Consider the following 13477-nt stretch of genomic DNA (forward strand, 5'->3'; position numbering starts at 1 on the left):
TGGTTTTTCAAGAGGGACTCTAGGCAGACCAACACATTTGATTGCCAGTTGGGTCTTGGGACCCAAATTCCAGTCTGATCTCCTGTGGGAACGTGACTGAGCCTCGGTGGCTCCTCTCGCCCCACGTTCAAGGCCGGGACTGGAGGCCAGCCCGAGTGCTCCGCTCTCCTCTGGGCCCTCTGAGACTTAAAAAGCAAAAAGTGGGTCAAAGAGAGGGATTCAAAGAGATCCAGAGGAGCAGCTGCCCCAGCTCAGCTCTATTTATAACCACACCTCCTCCCACAGTGACCCCTTTGTCTGTCCTTGATCACTCCATCTTGTCCTTGGCCCATTTCGGCATTCCCATTCGCGGGGTAAAGGAGGGATGTTGTGGAGCCTTAACACTTAGGAGGTTGGACGTACAGCTTTCAGAGTCTTGATTTGTCCGTGTGTTCAGTGTGGTTCTCCGCGAGGGCACATGCTTCCACTTCTCAGCGGCGGCGGCGGAGAACGGAAACTTTCCAGGTACTTACCAGGACCTGCGTTTCAGACTCACCGCCTTCCAGTAGCTCTCAGAACCTCACTGAGAGGAGCAGTGGCTTAGAAGGGCTCCAAACAGATAGGCAACCCTTTTCTTCTAGCATTTTCCCAAAATCTTTCCACGAGATATTCATCGCTGCCCCTAGGACAAAGGATTTGGTCTAATTTCTTTGGAGAGGTGGGTGGGCGTGTGGACATAGTGAGCTGTGCTTATCAAATAGGTTTGACCTTTGAGAACCTATTCGCATTTCATAGGGCCCCTGGACTCTGGTTTGGGAAATATTGCTCCGGATCCTGTGAGTATCAGAGAACCAAAGAGTTAACCTTGACAGCATTCTGCTTTGGAATGGCACCGCTGTGTGTTGTTGTCTTTATGAAGACCCTCGGGAGAAATAATACTCCAGTTATAGAGTCAGAAATAGTTTGAGTTCCTCCCGAACGGTTGGTTCCTGCTTACCTGTGGCCCCAGGAACTAACTGCGCAGTGACTAGGGTTCCCTGTGCACAGTGGTTGCTCAAACCCCAGAGCCAGCTTTACGGCCCACGTGTTGTAAATAAGCCGTAAGTGACTGGCAGACAAATCTCGTTCCTACCTCTGCTGTGCACACTCACTTTATTTTTCCTTCTCATCTACCAGTAGTTTCATTTTCTTTTCATTATCTTTTGAAGCAACCTTAAATCCTTTTCAGTCCAGGGCAGGGTAAGTGATACCTATTCCCAGTCCTAGCTACGTAATTGGTAAATTGGTATTGACTTGTCTGAGACTATTGGCACTTTGGGCTTATCAACAAGGTTGATATGCAGTTGATGTACAGCCACAGCCCTAGTAAGAGTTAGTTACTTAGTCCCAGGGCATATAACCTTTGGCTCTGGAGACTCTCAAGTTCGGCAGTCCTTGTTCCCATCATTGGAACCATGAATACAACTTACTAAGCCACATGTTTCATTCTTACCCTCTCTGGCAAGCTGATAAGAACATTTTCGTCTTATGTATGTTTTTTCCTCAGTGGACCCCCAGTAGGAGATAAACATAATTTATAGAAGATATCCTAAAAATATAGAGCTGAAAGGACCTTAAAGCTCTCCCATTCTGGCTGGCAGATAGGTTTCAATTGCCCTGCTATCTGTGGTCTACTAGGCAGTTACCTGGAGTAGTGTATTCAGGATTATGGGACAAGAAGGAATAAAATGCTGCATCAATTAGTAATGTCTCCTATGAGCAAGGCATGGAGGAGAGGAAGTCTGAGATTGATTGTTGATGTCTGCTATGAATAAGGCAGGAGGAGAGGCAGTCTGAGCACTGCACACTGCCAGCCCCCAGGCCCTTCCTTTGACAGATGCCCTTACCTGAGATGGGCATAGCACTGAGGACCAAGTATTCCCATTCCAGTTCCATGGCTCTTTTTATCCCATCTTGCTAAAGTAATTCTTCTTCTTCCAACTGCAAAGTTGGTAATTAGAGTGCTGAAAAATTAGGCTAGATTTGCCATTGAGTTAACAATAAAAAATCAAAACAGAACCCACTTCTTCAGTCCTTTTCCCAATTTCTGGCAGAGTCAGAAACAGAGCCATTCCATGGTCAGACTTGAACAAACTGTCCTTGCCTGCAACTAGCCGAATTATCTTGATTCTGTCTTAAAATAAAGTCTAGTTCTTTTATTGAGAAATAACCTCCAGTGAGTTCTTCTATCCTGGGTACTTATCTGGTCAAAGATGTTGTGGCTGGAGACAAATGAACAAGTTTAAGACTAACAATGTATATTCTCTTTTTAAAAAGGAAAAGGGGAGAAGCATTTTAGAAAAATCAAATTTGGCACCTTTGCTATCTGAATATCCAGTGCCGATAAAAGTCACATTTGCAAATATTAATCCTCTCAAGTAGTCATCCAGGTGAAACTGAGATGAACCGTTTGACTCTAAAGGATTTCCTTGAGACATGGGAATTCTTTTCCCTAAATAATTTGCTATTAAATGTTGATGCTGCCTTGTTTTCTCTTCTTTGTCTTAGCCCATCATAAATCAGGTTAGCAGTCGTAGTCACATATTTGCTGATAGAACATTCCATGGCATCTTCCTACATGTTGGAGACATGAGTTTCTAGCCTCACTTGTCCGGGGACAGGACAGCATAAGTACAATTAATAAATCATTTTCCAGGCCTTTCTTCCAGTGGTCCCACCGCTCTCACCTGACACGAGTCAAGCTATTTACTGTGATGGGATCCATCTTGTAGGGCTTTCTCCATTCAGGCTGAGTGATTGAAGTCACAGTCCCCTGATTTAGTGCCTCATTTGTCATTTTGTTGAGGAGAGGTTTTTGGACCCACTTAGTTGGAAGATTGGCTGGAGTGGGAACTGGGGGAGAGCTTGCCCCTAAGCCACCATTTCTTTCCTCTTCGAACATAATTCATAATCAGCCTGGAAGAAGCCAGAAGATAAAAGAAGGGAACCAGCTGCCCTGAGAAGCAGGCCTCCTTGAGCGTCGATTGCATTAGCAGAATAGACCTTCCTGCCAGGAGACCGGCCCCTGGAAGCAGCTGTTTCAGTGCCCTGAGGTCCACCACAGAGGGCCTTCTGAAATAGCCAGCACTGGCCTGGTGGGACCACGCTTCTCTAAAACGTACTGGCCGTCGAAGCGTATTTCCAGCTTCTAGCCGCCGGCAGCCCAGCGCCAATTAGAGGGAACACACTTGACAGTGTCAATCTCTCGGCCCCTGAAAACAGCCCTATTTCAAAGCTGGGAGCCAGGCTGGTTTCCTGCTGACCTTAAACTATGCAGATGTGCCCTGGGCAGGCGCTCTGCTGTCTGCTGAATGGGGATGGGGTGGGCGTCGGTGCCTCTGGCACCATCGACATTCTTGGAGGGTGCTTCCTGCCTGTCCTCCCCTCGCCAGGTACTGCATTTCCTATTAGCTCTTTGGGCGGGAAGGCAGGTCAAAAAGATGGATGAAGTAGGTCAGAAAGAGGCCATCTCTAATGGCATGGGGACAATTAATCCTTGCTGGGAGGAATTCTCTCCCGTGGAAAAGGGTTCACAGTTAGGCCGAGGGTACAAGCCCTGCCTCTGAAGGTGCTCAGGCCCCTGGGGCTACAACGGGGGCCTCTGCTGTCTCCCGTTTGCTCTCCAGCCGAACACACCAGACTCCCTGTACAATTGCTTGGGTGTGCAGGGAGAATCAGGCTATTTCTTTAATTGAAAAATAAATTTCTTCTCCAGACAATGGGAACATTAAAACCTTCAAGGCAAATGAGAGAGCAGATAGATATCCCAGTGTCTAGGCCTAACACAGGGGTTTTATCTGTGATTAATACATAACTACAGGATCTGTGGCGAAGCTTCAAGAAGCCCAGAAGTTCCCTGAAAATGCATTTAAAATTTTGTTTACCTGGGTGCTTGTATTTTTGCCTCGGAATAGTGGTCATCAAACCGCAGCTCGAGAGCCACATGCAGCTCTTTGGCCCCTTGAGTGTGACTTGCCCAGGCCGAAAACCAACTTCTGGGCATGGGCCACGAAGTTTCAATCGCATTGTATGTGCGTGCCCATACATGGTATTTTGTGGAAGAGCCACACTCAAGGGGCCAAAGAGCCGCATGTGGCTCGCGAGCCGCGGTTTGCCGACTGCTGCCTCAGAAGAAGGCCCAAAGCTTTCATCAGATTTTCAATAACAAAGTCAGGATTCATTGGGCTGGCGAAGACCAAATACACACAAGTCACCTTTGAGATGTGCCCTGTTTGGTATCCACACGGATTTGCCACCTTGCTGAGCCCTTTCTCCCCACGAACTGCAGCCTGCACAGGCCGTCCCCGGGCCCAGGAGCCACGTGTTCATTCAGAACCTTCCACGTGTGTAAGAGACCTTATACCTTTGTTCAGGCAACTTTCTCTCTCATACAATGAAGTTGACATTTTTTTTAAGCTCTTTTATAGTGTTCATACGGTCAAAGTGTGTCTGTTTAAAAGTTCTCCGGTCCAGTTTTTCATCACTGGCCAAAGGCTGGGCCAAAATGGAGCTTTGGCTTGTCTGTGGCAACGTCTGCTTTTCCCTGAGCTCGTGAAATCAGAGTTTCAGAACGTGTCTTGCCCAGCCCACCTTCCCTACCCGGGACGGCCACCATGACAAGTAGCTTTCTCAGGGCCACAGGTCTAGTTGGGAGGAGAGGCAATGAGTTATTTCCTTCCCCGTTCTTACTGAAGAAAGGGTGCTGTAGAATTAACTACGTTTCCGAAGTTGGGGGTTTTCTTTGTGGCTATCAAAAGAAGGCCCAGGGCGGTTAAATGACAATCTCATGCAAGTCCACCTTCTCAGCCTTTTCCGAATCTGCATCCTTTCCCCCAGCCCCTCCCTCTTCCTTCTCTCCCATGTACCCCCTCTTCCTTCTCCAGCTGAGAGCACAGAGCACCCCCTGAGCCTTTGGGGGCTGCCCCTGGGCCTCCAGAAGCAGCATTCCCAGACTCGGGGGGCTGCACACAGAATGCACGTCTGTTGGTTCATGTGCTCTTGCTTTAAATGATCCCACCACCCACCATGCTGCCCAAAGAAATACCCGTGTTTCCCCGAAAATAAGACATCCTCCGAAAATAAGACCTAGCGCATGGAAAGATAAGACATCGCCTGAAAATAAGACTTAGCGCAACTTTGGGAGAAAAAAATGAATATAAGACACTGTCTTATTTTCGGGGAAACGGGGTAGGAAGGCCGGGCAGGGGAACGGGGAAGGGAGAGCACCAGGGTTTCCTTCGGGAAAAGGGGTTCTTGCTTCCGAGGACTCCAGCATAGGAGCCTCTTGTCATCGGGCAGAAGGTTGCCATGTGGGGAGAGGGTGGGTTTGGTTCATGAATTGCTGTTAGTTTCCCTTCTTCTTACGGTAGTTGTTCTGAGTCACTTTAGAAACTGTGTGACCTTCTATAGGGTCGGAGATGTGTCCACAGAGAGCCCCTTTCTCACGAATAAGAACCCCTTTCACCTTCCTTCAGATTTCCCCCCGCGTGACTGCCTTAAAACCAAACAAAACACCCTGTTGTACACAGGACCTAGATTATGTCCCTATAAAGGGAATTTGTAACGACTCCCTCGTGGGCTTAGCAGAAGTATGTCTAGACAACTTTTTCTGGCTTTCCCTGCCAAACCTCTTCTGGTTAAAAATAGGGAAGGATTTGTTTTAATACAGTGCCGTACTGTATTTTTAACCTTTTGTCCAGCTGCATATGGCCTGCTTAAGTTTTATTTAGAGAAAGCGTGTAACTTCTAAGCTGGCTCCCGCGGGCCCTGGGACGGCCCTGGCTGGCTCCCTCAGCCTGCAGGAGCCAGTCGAGGGAAGCTCAGGCAGAGGGAAGCACTTAATTAGTATCCAGATTTCCCCCCTTAGTTAAGTCTTAGGGTCAGCTATCCCAGAGATTATATTTTTAGCAGCCACTTTAAAGAGACTGGGGAGATTAATTTAAAATTGATAATCGCGCGGCAGCACCACAGCTTAACAAGCTCAAGGTCTGCCTCTGAGCTGGCGGCTGGCTCTCCAGGGATCCAGTTCAATTCTCTTTGCTGCCAGTTGAAATCAGGAATCACAACCACAGTGATTAGCAGTGAGTTCCCCTGGGGGCCTGTTTTCTGGGTAGCCAGTCGTTAACCCCTTCAGGGGAGGGGCAGGCAGCAGAGGAAGTGCTTCCTGGGTACATCCCGCCCTTTCCAAAAGCTGCCCATGTGATCCAGAGCTTCCTCAGGTCTGGGAGCCACTGCGTTGGGGAGGTGTGGGCATGGGTGGCGAGTGGCAGAGAAAGAGCCACTGTGACCACCAAAGCCGCCCTCAGGCCACTGTGACAGCCGACACCTGTGCCCACGCGTGGCCTCCGCTTCTGTGGCGCCCAGCAGCTCTGTAAGCTGTGGACAGCCTTTCTCTGGAAAGGAAGAAGCAGAAACGCCCACTTTTGGCTCCTTTTCCAGCCTTTTTTATTAAAAAAAAAAAAAAAATGGCCTCTGGCCACCAGGAGGACAATTGTGGGTAGTATTGTAGAGCAGTAAGCAGTGTTAATGAGCTGCAGGATATCAGGCACAAAAAGAAAATATTTTCCCTGCGGGCCAAACGAAATTAATTTTAAAAATTAATGTAAACCACTAATGCTGCAAGTGCCTCCATTAAATTATGGGCCTGTGACATGTACAATGCCATATTTCCACCGTTGAATTTGTTATCTAGGAGGTGCTCATTGTTTGTTACGGTGTGAAAAGCTGTTTTCCTCCAGATAAGCATGTTCATTGGTAACCTGGATCCCTGCCACCACCCCGCTCCCCGCACCAAAGCAATGCCTCGTGGCGTAAATGCAGACAGGCGCACGAGCTGCATTTAATATCGGAAATGTAAATCAGAGGCGTCCAGCCTGGCTTTACATGGCTCCAGCCTTCCCCAGGATGCAATCCGGGGGAAAGATGCTTCCCTCTACGGCTCCTGGCGCCGCTGCTTCGGCAGACAGGCCCTGAAAGAGGCTGATAATTATTAAACAAAGTGCCTGCTTTCCACGGAGGTCCCGGCATCGCTCTGTCATTAGGCCGGATTTATTTCTAGAGCTTCGTTCACGCTGTGACAGCCTGGGATTGATAAATTCTGTGTTTTAATTTCAGGCAGAAATGAAACTGGTCAAATGCAATTTGGGAAGGGAACAACCTTGATAAAACAGCCATGCATCTTAATGCCTGCACGCAGGCCCAGGGTGAGGAGGCATCTGGCTGGCGTTCTGAGACTCAGCCAGCTGACAGAGCACAGAGCACGTAGCCAGGCTGGAGGCGGGGCCGGGGCAGGCGGGGAAGCAGGCATAATGCGGGCACATGGCATCCTGCTGGGGACAGGCCCCTTCGTCCTGGTTTGTGATAAAGGCTCTGCCTCTGCAAAAGGGCGAGGGCAGGCGTGTCCTGCAGGCAAAGGCGACCCCCAGCGTGTGTCCTGGCGGTTCCTGCTGGTGCTGGTGCTGATGCTGATGCTGGTGCTTGGCTCTGGGGTCAGCATTTCAGACAGGTTTGCAGGCCACTGCCCAGGGAGTCACCCTGGCCCGGCCCAACCTGAAGAGCGTGTGAGTTCTCACTGTGCCTCCACAGTCTGCTGCTCAAGGTGTTGAATAAGCTCAGGCTCAAAATGTTTTCCCAAAGGGAAGCCAAAATCACCGAGTCCTCGGATACTCTTCTTGGCTCCTGTTTACTTACTTAGCATACAGCAAATTCAGCACCAATTCACGTCTGAGGGTGCATCCGTAACCAGCGAGGGCCAGAGAAAACCTGATTAGCAACAAGCTCATTTCCATAGAAACAGGATAATGAAGATGCTATGTGAGAAAGCACTGGAGAGCCCTGACCAGTCAGCGTTTGGGGGTCCTGCAGGGGGCAGCCCGCCCCTGCCCTGATGTAGAAACAGCTGGACTTGTACTCGGGAGGGATGTTGTACTGCTCTGGGGGGGTCTGGGGAGCTGTTGGGATTTTACTGGGCTCCGGGCACTTACAATACAGGCCTGTAACCACAGCCAGGAGGATGGTCAGGGCCCCACCCCTCTTCTTCCCAAGTCCCTATTCACTAGTAGGAAGCTGGTGTACTCATTAAAAAGGCACAAACTAACCGACTCATTCAAACAGGCCCATCAGGTACTTGGGGCTAACGGCGTCTAACCAGTCATGCTAATCACACAGTGTGTTAGAGCAGGCACTGACCTGCCATCTCTGAGAGGACCATAGGTCTGGCTTGGCTGGGACGGTCGCAGCTGATGTGTGGTGTCGTTTTAACAGCACCCCTTTCACTCTGAAAAGCACTGAGTCCGAGTGCTGCAGGACATGGTCACTCTAGCTGCCACCCACAACTTAGCCAGTTTGCTCAAGGCAAACAACAAACCATCATGGGCCCAGCGGATCAGGATCTTTTCTTTAAAAGTTGTAGGACATACACTGAGCAAAATGGACCAAGTAAAATTTAAAAGCCCAGAGAACAGTACCACACAATGCGTGTGTGTGTGTGTGTGTGTGTGTATACCTCAAAAGTGTAAATGCATGCTATGCATAATAAATATCAGATGAGTGGTAGTATCTTCCTTTAATAAGGTGACCAGACGTCCCGCTTTTGGCGGGACAGTCCTGATTTTTAACAGTTTGTCCCGCACCCCGCGGCAATCGGGACGTTTTTAAAGGGACGCGGAACAAATTGTTAAAAAGCGGGACGTCTGGTCACCTTACCATTTGAGGGAGTATTTGATGTATATATTTCTTCAGCTGGGTGGTGGCTGTAGGTTTTCCTTATATATGTTCCTATATAATCCCTGCAAACATCGTAACTGCATCTCATCCTGATCTCATTCAGAAACGGGTTCTAAGCAGAAAGGATCCATGCATCCTTCCCCCCATTAGTTTTGCATCTTCATGGTTGATGGGTATTTTGGAGCATATTTCTGGACTCTCTGTCTGAACAGGTAGAGGTGGAATTCCAGCTGCACTGACTAGGTTATGGAAGTGGCCAGGAATGGCTAAGATGGCCCCAGAATGAGACAGGCCCCTTCCACGCGGGACTGAGTTTGTCAGGAAGAAACGAGACCACAGATCGGCATGAGGACCTGGGGTCTGGGCTGATGCCCCTCTCACTGTCCGTTACGAAGTTTGTTAGCACTGTTTCACCAGGCAGGTGGTCACTGGCAAGCAGGTGACGGGGCATTTTATTTGGGGCACCTGGCACAGAGGTCTGCAGGAAGCAAATGATTAGTCTGAGCCTCTTGACAGTAACAGCCATAGCTCACCTGTTCACCACTACAGTAGACCCGGCCCTTTGGGAAAGCACTTTATGTGGCTTTTTATTGTCACACCTTACCATCACCCTCTGAAGTAGGTGTTTGGAGGAGTCATATTAAATTGCCACTTTGTATGTCAAAACCAGTCCGGTATTGGCAATTTTATGTGACTTAATCTAATCATCTTAAAAAAAAAAAAAAAAAAGACGATTAAATACCAGCAACTTTCTGTTCAGTCTAATAATCTTCCAGCCTTACAAATGGGAAAATTCAGACGCTGAAACTTGCTCAAAGTCGCTCAGCTAGCAGGCGACAGAGCTGGAACCAGTTAGTCCGACTCCAGGCCTCCTCACTGAGCTGCACGGTGCTGCCTCCTGAGTGGATGGCCCAGGCGTGGTTTCACTGCCGATGTGTTCACGTCGGTTCTCGCACACCACCGCCTGCTTGCTCTGAGGTCAGAGATGGCTGCTCAGCTGAACCCGCTGGTGTTCCCTGGAGTCGTGGGTTATGCTTGCGATGCTCTGCTGAGAAAGAATGAGAGGCTGCGAGCACACCAGAAATCTGGGAGGTGGAAAATCTCCCTTTAGGGGCTCTGCTCCTCTCTCCAGCAAGGAAAGGAGTCAGTGTGGTGCCAGCTGAGGTGTCTCAGCAGGACTGGTCCAGTCCATGAAAGCCTTCCATGCTGAGCCAATCAAGATAGACCTGGACAAAAATCAGATTCTTTCCTGCCCCAGAAACCCATGCCTGGAATCTGTAATTCATTGGTTAAATCAGGTGTGCCACTTGGGGGGGGGGGGGGGGGGGGGGGGAGAGCAATGGGGAAGAGAGAGGGACCTGCAGTGCTTGAATGTCATCAGAGTCTAGTGGGGAAGAAGGAACAGGGCTGTGACCTTATGCTTCCAGCAAAGAGGAACCAGCAGGAAAGGTTTTAGGAAACTGATGAGCTGGTGGAAGGCGCTAGAACAATGGTGGCAGAGGCAGGGACCCCAGGGGCTGAATGGAACACAGTTCTACTGTTGCCTTTCAACGAGACTGAATAAAAGTTTAGGAATTTTTTTATGGTACTTGTAGCCATCTTTAAACTTTCATTTTTTCATAATGTCACAGGTAATCTTTTTATCTATTATCTACCGGCTCTTTTCTGAGAGGCATTTGCATCAAATAGTGCTGCGCGCTCAGGACTGTCTGGTGGGGAAAGCGGCTGGAAAGGAAAGGTTATTCCCTCCCTCTGCTTTCACGGGCTTTGTTCTTGATTCTCACCCTTTTTTTTAATTTTTTTTTTTTTTTTTTTTTTTTTTACATCTGAATTCGGGTATTTCTGGAGTTTTTCTTTAGAAACCCTTCCATCCTGAGATCTAAGCATATTCAGACTCCAATCTGTATACGAGGGGTTACAAAGCCTGTGCTCACTGAAAGGGAAGCGTCTACTTTGAAACATTTGTTGGGCGCCCCATGTCCTCCCAAATCCCTTCAGAGCATTTCCCACCGAGGCAGCCACGGCAAGAAGGCGGGCACTCACCAAGCGGGGCCCTTTCTGGCCCGGGCCTCCCGGGGGTGGGTAAGTAGCAGCAGAGACTGGGAGCCAACCTGCTCCTCCCAGCAGCACAGGAGTTTCCTTTCGCCCCCCTCCCTTGGGGAGGGAATAGTAGAGGAGGGCTCTCTGGGTCTGGACAGAGCCTGGGTGGGAACCAAGAAGCAGCCTGGGCTCACAGGGAGGAGAATCAAAAGCCAGCCGTTGGCTGAAACCGGTTTGGCTCAGTGGATAGAGCACAAGTGTCAAACACAAGGCCCGCGGGCCAAATCCGTCCCGCCAGCCCTTGCAATGTGGCCCGCACCGCGCTGTCATCACTGCACTCCGCTGCGTTTCCATCACAATGACAGTTTATGACTGTTCAGTAAACCATTCGGCCCGCGATTTAGGCTGGATTTTAGATTTTGGCCCCTTCTCTGATTGAGTTCGACACCCCTAGGATAGAGCATCGGCCTGCGGACTGAAAGGTCCCAGGTTTGATTCCGGTCAAGGGCATGTACCTTAATTGTGGGCACATCCCCAGTAGGGAGTGTGCAAGAGGAAGCTGATCGATGGTTCTCTCTCATCGATGTTTCTAACTCTATCCCTCTCTGTAAAAAATCAATTTATGTATATATATATATATTTTTTTTTAATACAGCCACTTATGTGCAAAACCCCCTTGGAAAAATGACCTAGAGCACATGTGTCAAACACAAGGCCCGCGGGCCAAATCCGTCCCACCAGGCCTTGCAATGTGGCCCGCACTGCGCTGTCATCACTGCACTCCGCTGCGTTTCCATCACAATGACAGTTTATGACTGTTCGGTAAACCATTCGGCCTGCAATTTAGGCTGGATTCTAGATTTTGGCCCCTTCTCTGATTGAGTTCGACACCCCTAACCTAGAGAGGGGTGGGGAGGTGACTGGCCAGTTCTGTTCAGTGTCTGAAGCTGAGCTCACCTCCCAGGCTCCAGGGGGCTCTGGGAGGGGCCTGGGTTGTTTTCAGGCCTCCCTGACAAAGCCTCTAACAGAAGCATCTCCTTTCCCCTCCGCTCCCTCCTCTGCTGCTCCGACTGGACACCCCTCACCCAGAGCCCGGAGCATTTCTGTCCTTCCCCAAAGGAATGCTAGCTGTCTGCAGAGACCAGGCCCTGGGCGAGGCTGGTCTCTGCACTCAGGTTCACAGTGGCCTCCCAGAACAGTGGCCTGGGGCTCGTTAAGATAAGGGAACCAGCCCTGACCGGTTTGGCTCAGTGGATAGAGCGTCAGCCTGAGGACTGAAAGGTCCCAGGTTCGATTCCGGTCAAGGGCATGTAGCTTAGTTGTGGGCACGTCCCCAGTTGCAGGTGTGTAGGAGGCAGCTGATCAGTGTTTCTCTCTCACGGGTGTTTCCAATTCTCCATCCCTCTCCCTTCCTCTCTGTAAAAATGTAAACTATTAAAAAAAAAAAAAGAAGCAGAAGAAAAAAAAAAAAAAGAAAAGGGAACCAGGGCCCAAAGAAGTACCCAGCCCCCGCTAGCTGGAGAGCAGCTCTCTGTATCCTTTGAAGGTCGTTTTGGGGTCCTGCTCTCACCCTCCCCTCGCAAAGGCCTGCCTGTGGGAAGGTGATGCCACCTTCCCTGTGCCACAGGACACTGAGGCCCAGGGCAGGGGAAGTGATTTGCCAAGTTCTCGGGGCTGGTGGCTCAGTGGCCTCAGAACTGAGATCTTTATGAACCTCAGTTCCTTGTTTCTGTTGACTCTTCAGCTAGAAAGGCAATAGTGACTGTGGCTGTACTGAGCATTTGTTCTGAAGAGAAGGCCACTGCCTGACTACCGTGTTTCCCCGAAAATAAGACATCCTCCGAAAATAAGACCTAGTGCATGGAAAGATAAGACATCCCCTGAAAATAAGACCTAGCGCAACTTTGGGAGAAAAAAATGAATATAAGACACTGTCTTATTTTCAGGGAAACAGGGTAGTAAGTCATCTCCTTGTCCCTGAGTTTGTGTCTCCAGACCTGTGATGAGTTTGCAGACTTCTGCATCTGTATGACTGGAAAGAAATTTCTGTTAAGTCATAAATGCACTAGAAGCCCTTGTGACTAAACACACGAATGTGCTCTCTCCTCGGGTGGGGAAAGCTCCCGGCGATGGGGCAGGCATGTTGAAACGGTGCCTGAGTGTCAGCTAAAGGGAACAGCTTGCCTGGTTGTAACACACATGCTTGTAGCTGTGAACTGAGAACTCCAGCTAGAACGGAGTCTGGTACCGTACAGCTTCCCTGAAGTTTAGTGGGGCTTTTCTGCGCGAGCGCTGGGAGTTCCGTTTCACTGTATAGCCATTTACTGCACTTCTCCTCAGCTGCCTGCCTGCTTTAAACAAAACAACAAAACTGTTTGTCTTTGACTTGTTCCAGTGAAAGGGACTTGCAGTTAATGTTTCATCACCTAGATTCACAAACTCGCCAGTTACAGATTGGCAGCTTAGGGTGACAAAAAGGACACTGAGCTGAGACTCAGAGGCACGGGTGCTAGTCCCCGTGTGCCCCTGACTGGGCCTTGAGCAGGGCTCTGCTTCTGTCAGGCTCAGAAATATCTGCTCCCGAGGAAATGACAAAGATTGGGAGCTCCTGGGTGTGAGCTGGTGCCAGGCTTCACCAGATGTGCTATGAGAGGCCCGATTGGCGGCTGCCTGCTTAGCAGCTTTTGGTTCAGAG

General features: G+C 49.6%; 1 protein-coding gene across 9 annotated transcripts in view; it reads left to right on the forward strand.

Moving 5' to 3' along the window:
* Positions 1 to 13477, forward strand: part of AUTS2 (activator of transcription and developmental regulator AUTS2) — a 1013113-nt gene that overhangs the window by 825755 nt on the left and 173881 nt on the right. The gene's annotated exons all lie outside the window — the stretch shown is intronic.

The sequence above is a fragment of the Pipistrellus kuhlii genome, unplaced genomic scaffold (assembly GCF_014108245.1).
Source record: "Pipistrellus kuhlii isolate mPipKuh1 unplaced genomic scaffold, mPipKuh1.p scaffold_m20_p_4, whole genome shotgun sequence".
NCBI classification, from domain to species: domain Eukaryota; kingdom Metazoa; phylum Chordata; class Mammalia; order Chiroptera; family Vespertilionidae; genus Pipistrellus; species Pipistrellus kuhlii.